Source organism: Triticum aestivum, chromosome 5A (genome assembly GCF_018294505.1).
Source record: "Triticum aestivum cultivar Chinese Spring chromosome 5A, IWGSC CS RefSeq v2.1, whole genome shotgun sequence".
NCBI lineage: Eukaryota > Viridiplantae > Streptophyta > Magnoliopsida > Poales > Poaceae > Triticum > Triticum aestivum.
This window is the reverse complement of record NC_057806.1, coordinates 144841173-144847284: the sequence shown is the minus strand read 5'-3', so window position 1 is coordinate 144847284 and position 6112 is coordinate 144841173. Positions and strand designations below refer to the sequence as shown.

The window sequence follows — 6112 nt, the reverse complement described above, 5'->3', positions numbered from 1 at the left end:
TGTTTTTCTGCATGCTTATTCCTCATATATGCTAATGCACGCATGCTGAATTACATCAGTCACCATATTTCATCATGCATTTAAAATTCTTTATTATGATATGTCAAATGCGTGTATGAATTACAAGATATAGGGGGAGATCTCCATGATTCAACTCTTCAAGTGTGCATTGCTTCAAAAGCAAATTCCTCACTATGCACATCTTCAGGGGGAGTTCTTCTATATCTTGCAATCAAATTCCTCAATATCAGTATTTACACTTCATGTGTTTATCCCCGTTGAAAACTTAACCTATATTGTCATCATTCACCAAAAAGGGAGAGATTGTAAGTGCATCTAGTGCCCCTTAGTGATTTTGGTGTATTGAAGACTTATAGGTTAAGGGACTAATGCGTTTGTGAGTGTACACAGGTCTATAAGTCTATGAGGAGTTTGATATTTACAGAGAAAGTCGACCCCTAAAAATTAAGTTCTTCAACTGAAGACTTTGAATCTCTGAAGACTTTCTGAAGACTTTGAAAGTGAAGAAATTGGTGTGACCTTGAAGACTTGGTATTCATTCGAGGAACATGAAGCGTGAAGACTTTTGTTTTTATAGTTTCATTTTCCCTTTCTTGAGTCATAGGAAACACCGTACTATTAAAGGGGGTCGAGGAAATACTAAGGAAAAATTTCCATGTGATGCTCAACTCAAAATCCTACACCTACCAATCCCTTCGAGTGAAGCCATTGGAAATCTCATACAGTTCAGTCATATTCTTCAGTGACAGAGACGAAGTTCTTCTGGTCACTGAGGAATTTGTTCTGACTGAGGAGTTGGGAATTCGCCAGTGCGGATTGCCTACACAGTGAGGAACATGATAGCCCTGAGGATTTTGCTACTCAAAATTCCGACCGTTGCTGTGCTATGCGTCAGCTGTTCCAAAATATCTATCCACCTAGCGGTCATATCATTGAAGGCATTTATGTCTTACCATGTCGGGCTGCTCCCACTACAACAAGAATCCCCCTACAGCAACGCATCATTGCGTTGGCAAAGGTCCATATAAGCGTTGGTAGGGCCTACACCAACGGACTTGTATGCGTTGCCGTTGGTGGCGTTGCAAGGGTCTACAACAACATATATGCATCCGTTGGTAAACGACCGGAATAAGTGTTGTAAGATAGCAACGTATAGAGTTAGAGCCCAACAACGGTTCACATGCGTTGGTGGCTACCCAACAGGATGATTATAAATGAGTACTACAATACTAGTGCATTGCATGAAAAATACATGGTATTTATATATCACCATCAAGAATTATTAGGACAATGTTGATATTGCACAGGGAACATTGTATAATAAACAGAAATTTCTCATCATATATTAAATCAACTTGGTTGCATTACAAAGTACACCATACAAAGATTACAAGATGTGAAACTAGTAGTAATCCCATTCTTGACCTTGCAACCTCCGTGTCAGCCATTCTGAAACATAATGATCTAACATTGATACCAAAAATATCAGATACATAATGATTGAAACATTGGAACTGGAAATGGCATTCTAAGACACAATGTGAAACTATCTAGTAGCACCCCTATTCTTGACCTTGCAACCAACATCTGAGATATGCACCATCGAATATTTGAATCTATCTACAAAACAAAGAAATGAAATAGGTTAATAGGGCAGAAAAATTGAAAGGAGCAGCAACATGGAAAGGTTGAAGGCAATGTGATAATTAATCTTGCTGCATGACAAATAAATTTGACCTTTTTTGTAGTTGTAAAACCTTATAAGATTTCACTAATGTAGTATCAGCTCGCAATACCAAGAATTCATTACCAAGTTTAACAACATCAAATTTAGCTTTATATTTGGGTTTAATCCTTTAGATTGAAGTAAAAGCAGTGTTCTTGTTCGGATTTTTCCAGTATCACATTTGTAGCTAACAATAGTCATTTTAGCTCACGGTAAACTAACTCAGTTAATTTAATTTTTAAGTTTCCCCATGTTAATAGAAACAGAGTGCTTTATAGGGGTGGGGGAATGTAAGGCAGGCATACAGTAGTTGATGAATTGTTTTACTTAATCTAGCCGCAAAGATTCTTATCTCACAGAAGTAGTACGGCCATTTTTACATGCAAGAAAAGTGTTCTCTTGTACTAATTATGTGAAAAAGAGAGAAACATGTCCAAAATAATAAAATATAGTAATGCTATTAATACTCCAAAATTTCCATTAAAACTGGTGAAGAATCATTCGCGCAATATGGAACTACGATCAGAAAATACCTCCTAGTAAATCCAGCTTGGCACAGTAGTCTTCTATGTTTTAGCGCCAACAACATCGACTTGGAACAATCGAGTCTCTGTAGCCTGCTAATTTGGCATATGCATTAGTAATCTATGTTCGCTTTTGCCCACAGAATTGAACATCAAAATAGTTGAATACATGTGCACGAAGTCCTTTACCGTACTCTTTCTTATCTTATTTTATACCAAAACTCTTACATGACCTTGTTCTTGTATGGAAAAACTCTTGCACGACCTGGTTCCACGATATGACATGCTACATGGCCGAAACAATCTAAACCTACTCCCTACTTATAGCATCTAAAACAACGCAGACTCCAGCGCCCTTTCCTACACTAGTAAGGCATGCCAACTCCAAGACATAGTAGTATAACATGTAGGCAGCTAGCTATGCAAACTCATTGAATCATATATGGACTAGTACGACCACCCAAGTACACAAATGCTTATGACATGCAAACCAGACTTGCTGGAAAACTAACTAATCAATCTAACCAAATTAGACTCAAACTTGGCTAGTTAAACTAGCACGGACTCCTACTAAACTACTTGACATTATTCTAACAATTTAGAAGACCACAACATTCATGCAGACTAAGTAGTGCCAGTGTATTAATATATGCCAACATTTATTAAATAGGATTGGCTTTCTTAGTTCACTTGTTTACCGAGAACGTGGAAACTTAGAGCAGTTCCAGTATGCTCAGCTTTGTCACCATGGTTGCTGGATGCTGAAACTGTTGGCCGAATAGGTAGAGGAGATGGCCCTGAGTATTACAGAGAAGAGGGGATCCTAGTAAGATCCAATAGTTTCAGATCAGTGAATTTGACGTACCTGACACACTCGCATAGTCGTCCCATCTGATTGCTTAGCTATCTATTTATGGCTGTTGGTATCATCCAACCACCGTAGTGTGCCCTGTATGTCAGGGAAGGAGAGTGCACAAGAGGAATACTTTTCATGTTTACGTTCTTGGATGAACCAAGTACATGCTCATTGTGTTAACAGTTTAAGAAGAATATAGTACAAACAAGAGAAGATGTGAGAGGCACCTGGCCAAGAGTTTGTGTGCGACCCATCATGCATCATTCTAGTATTTGGAAACATCTGTGGCTCCTCACAAAATACAAAATTAGTACAGAAATTGCAGGAATTCAGAAGTACCTGTATTTCCAAAAAAAGAGCACTAAACTCGATTTAGAGGCGAGATTTCAACAATATGAGTCATATACATATGACAAGAATATCAAGGTATGTTCTTGTATCGCACCTTCAAACTTTATCAATTATTTAACAATTTATATTGGATAACATGAGTGTAAGAATTATTTCCATCTGAGCTCTTGCATTAACTTCAAGATTGTAGTGTGCAAATTTTAACTGAATAAGAAACTGAAACTAACATAAGTTTTTGTCCAGGGAAAATAAATATTACATCAACCAGAAAAAAGAATAAGATACAAATTCATGTTTTCCTTACTGTAACATAAACTAGCGAAAGGATCCTCGCCATGCTATAAACAAGTGAGTTACGTACTCTTCTTAAGGCTTCTTCTACATGGATCGATTTCTCCTGATTGTAATGCATAAGTGATGTACATCGATCTGTTAAGAAACAACAGAAGCACACACTTAGTAAAAGACAATGTCAGAACCTGTGAGTGTAGATGGAACAAAGGGTTATAGAATAAATACAAATATTGGGACGGAGGATGCGAGTGTGACTTATTTATTTAGTATATTGTACATGTTACACCAAGTAAATAACGATTCAGTGTATTGAGAAGGGGAATCTCCATTTGAAATAATTATGCCAGTATCATGGACCCATAATTACACTGACATGTTGATTTTTGCAGCAATGTTCTTCAGTGACATACACAATCACATATGATATATCGTTGATGGACTATCCCAATCCAATTTGAACTAAGTTGATCTTTTTTATAAGAAAAAACTGCGTTTATCTTATTGAAGAGGTCGTGCTACATGCTAGCATGTAATGATTAATTGAACTTGAAAAATACTTAATTATCCATCGATCCATCTATATAGGAGGAGGAAAGTCTAACCATAACGCATAACAGAGTATTCGTCCGAAATTAGTACAGATCAACACATGGTGAATCACATCTAATCAAATAAACACCAGAACCAGAAAACGTCAGCGTCGGAGTTGAGGTAGAAGAGGCGGAGTACCAACGTAAGCCCGAGCCGAATGCCGCGCGTGAGGTGATGCAGGGGTAGTGGGCCGACAAAGCAGAGCTGCCGGAGCCACGCCGGCGATGCGTGGCGGCTAGGTTTGTTGCGTGCCGCGCGTGTAGGGGAGTGGTGGCCTCGGGCGAAGAACCGGAGGAGAACATAGACGGAGTGGGGCAGGCCGGTGAGCAGTGGGTTGGGAGTCCACCGGAGCTTCCTGCAATCGGAGTTGGCGGCGACAACCCTGTAGTGCAAGAGACAGAGAGGAATCAGGGGGAGAGGCGGCCGGGTGAAAAAAAAGGCTTCAGGGGGGAGTATTTGGATGGAGGGGTCGCGGATAAGGTGGAGGTGCGTACGGGAAGGTTAGTCCTTCGTGGGGAGGTGGGGTGGATCCCAACAACACATAGGCCGACATCGTTGCTAGATATGTGTTGGTGTATATGGGTGTTTGTTGTAGTGTCCCTAGGCTATAAATAGCCACCCCCTACAACCACTAGCTGGTTGGCTGCTCCGAGAAAAACTGACACTTGTCATTTGAGAGCAACCCATCCTCCGAGGACTTTGAGCGAAAATCATCAAGTGAGGAAAAACCAAAAACCCAAACACCTACAAACCCCAAGTGATTGAGCATCACTGAAGAGATTGATTCTGCGTGGATCCGACGCTTGTTACTTTTGAAGATTGTGCTTCTTCCAGACGGTTAGGTGTCATGGTCTAGAGCATCCAAGAGGAATTGTGGATCGTCGAGTGACCAAGTTTGTGAAGGTTTGGAAGTCGCCTGAAGACTTACCACGAGTGATTGGGCGAGGTCTGTGTGACCTTAACTCAAGGAGAATATGGTGAGGACTTGGTGTCCTGAGCTGCGTGCTCAGGACTGGGTGTCCGGGACTGTGTGTCCTCGAGTTTAAATACTCAGCCGCTCCAACCAGACGTATAACTGAGACAGCATTTGGAACTGGTCTACCAAATCATTGTATTCACCAAGCTTACTGATTCTATTCCCTCAACTCTTTCATTTCCTCATAACTGTGTTGTGTGCTTGTTCATATCTATGTTTGAAGACTTTGGCTGAAGACCTTCTCAATTTTCTCAGTTCAATTTCTTCAGTCTGTTTGTCTTCATCCTGTGTTATCATGTGCTTACGCTTCCTGTACTCTGTGCCTGTCTTCATTGCATCATGATGACTATGCTTGTATTATGTTATGTTTACTTTTGAGTACTTATTCCGCTGCTAGTAATTCTTCGCTAAGGAATTTCCTCATCGGCAAATTCCTCAGTGAAGAATTTCATAAAAATCGCCTATTCACCCCCCTCTAGTCGATATAACGCACTTTCAGTAGCGGATAATCTATCCGCATCCTCTGTAGGGGGATTATCCGGCGCCTGCCCCATATTGGCTTCCGCCTCTATGTCCGGTCTTGGCGCCCGATTGGTGGAGGCGTGATCAGCAACATCGCCGGACATATTCCGGCGAGCATTTTTTCTATTAATGAAACACAGGCGTCATTACATTTTGAGAGAGACGACAACCACGGAGCCGGGTTTTTATACCTTTGCGCCGGTGTCTCCGTCCTGACCGCCTTCCTTTTTGGCCTACCCGGCCTCGGCGCC

General features: G+C 40.8%; 1 long non-coding RNA gene across 2 annotated transcripts; it reads right to left on the bottom strand.

The window, feature by feature from the left end:
• Window positions 1–1359: 1359 nt before the first annotated feature.
• Window positions 1360–4785, bottom strand: LOC123106725 (uncharacterized). 2 transcript variants are annotated; one of them, XR_006451446.1, is made up of 6 exons: window positions 4502–4785; window positions 3840–3907; window positions 3137–3409; window positions 2970–3038; window positions 2281–2364; window positions 1360–1641 (listed from the first exon to the last, which is right to left on the bottom strand). It is a non-coding gene; the product is annotated as an uncharacterized lncRNA (long non-coding RNA). The 2 variants fall into 2 exon arrangements; XR_006451445.1 differs by having other exon boundaries at window positions 2970–3409.
• Window positions 4786–6112: the final 1327 nt, after the last annotated feature.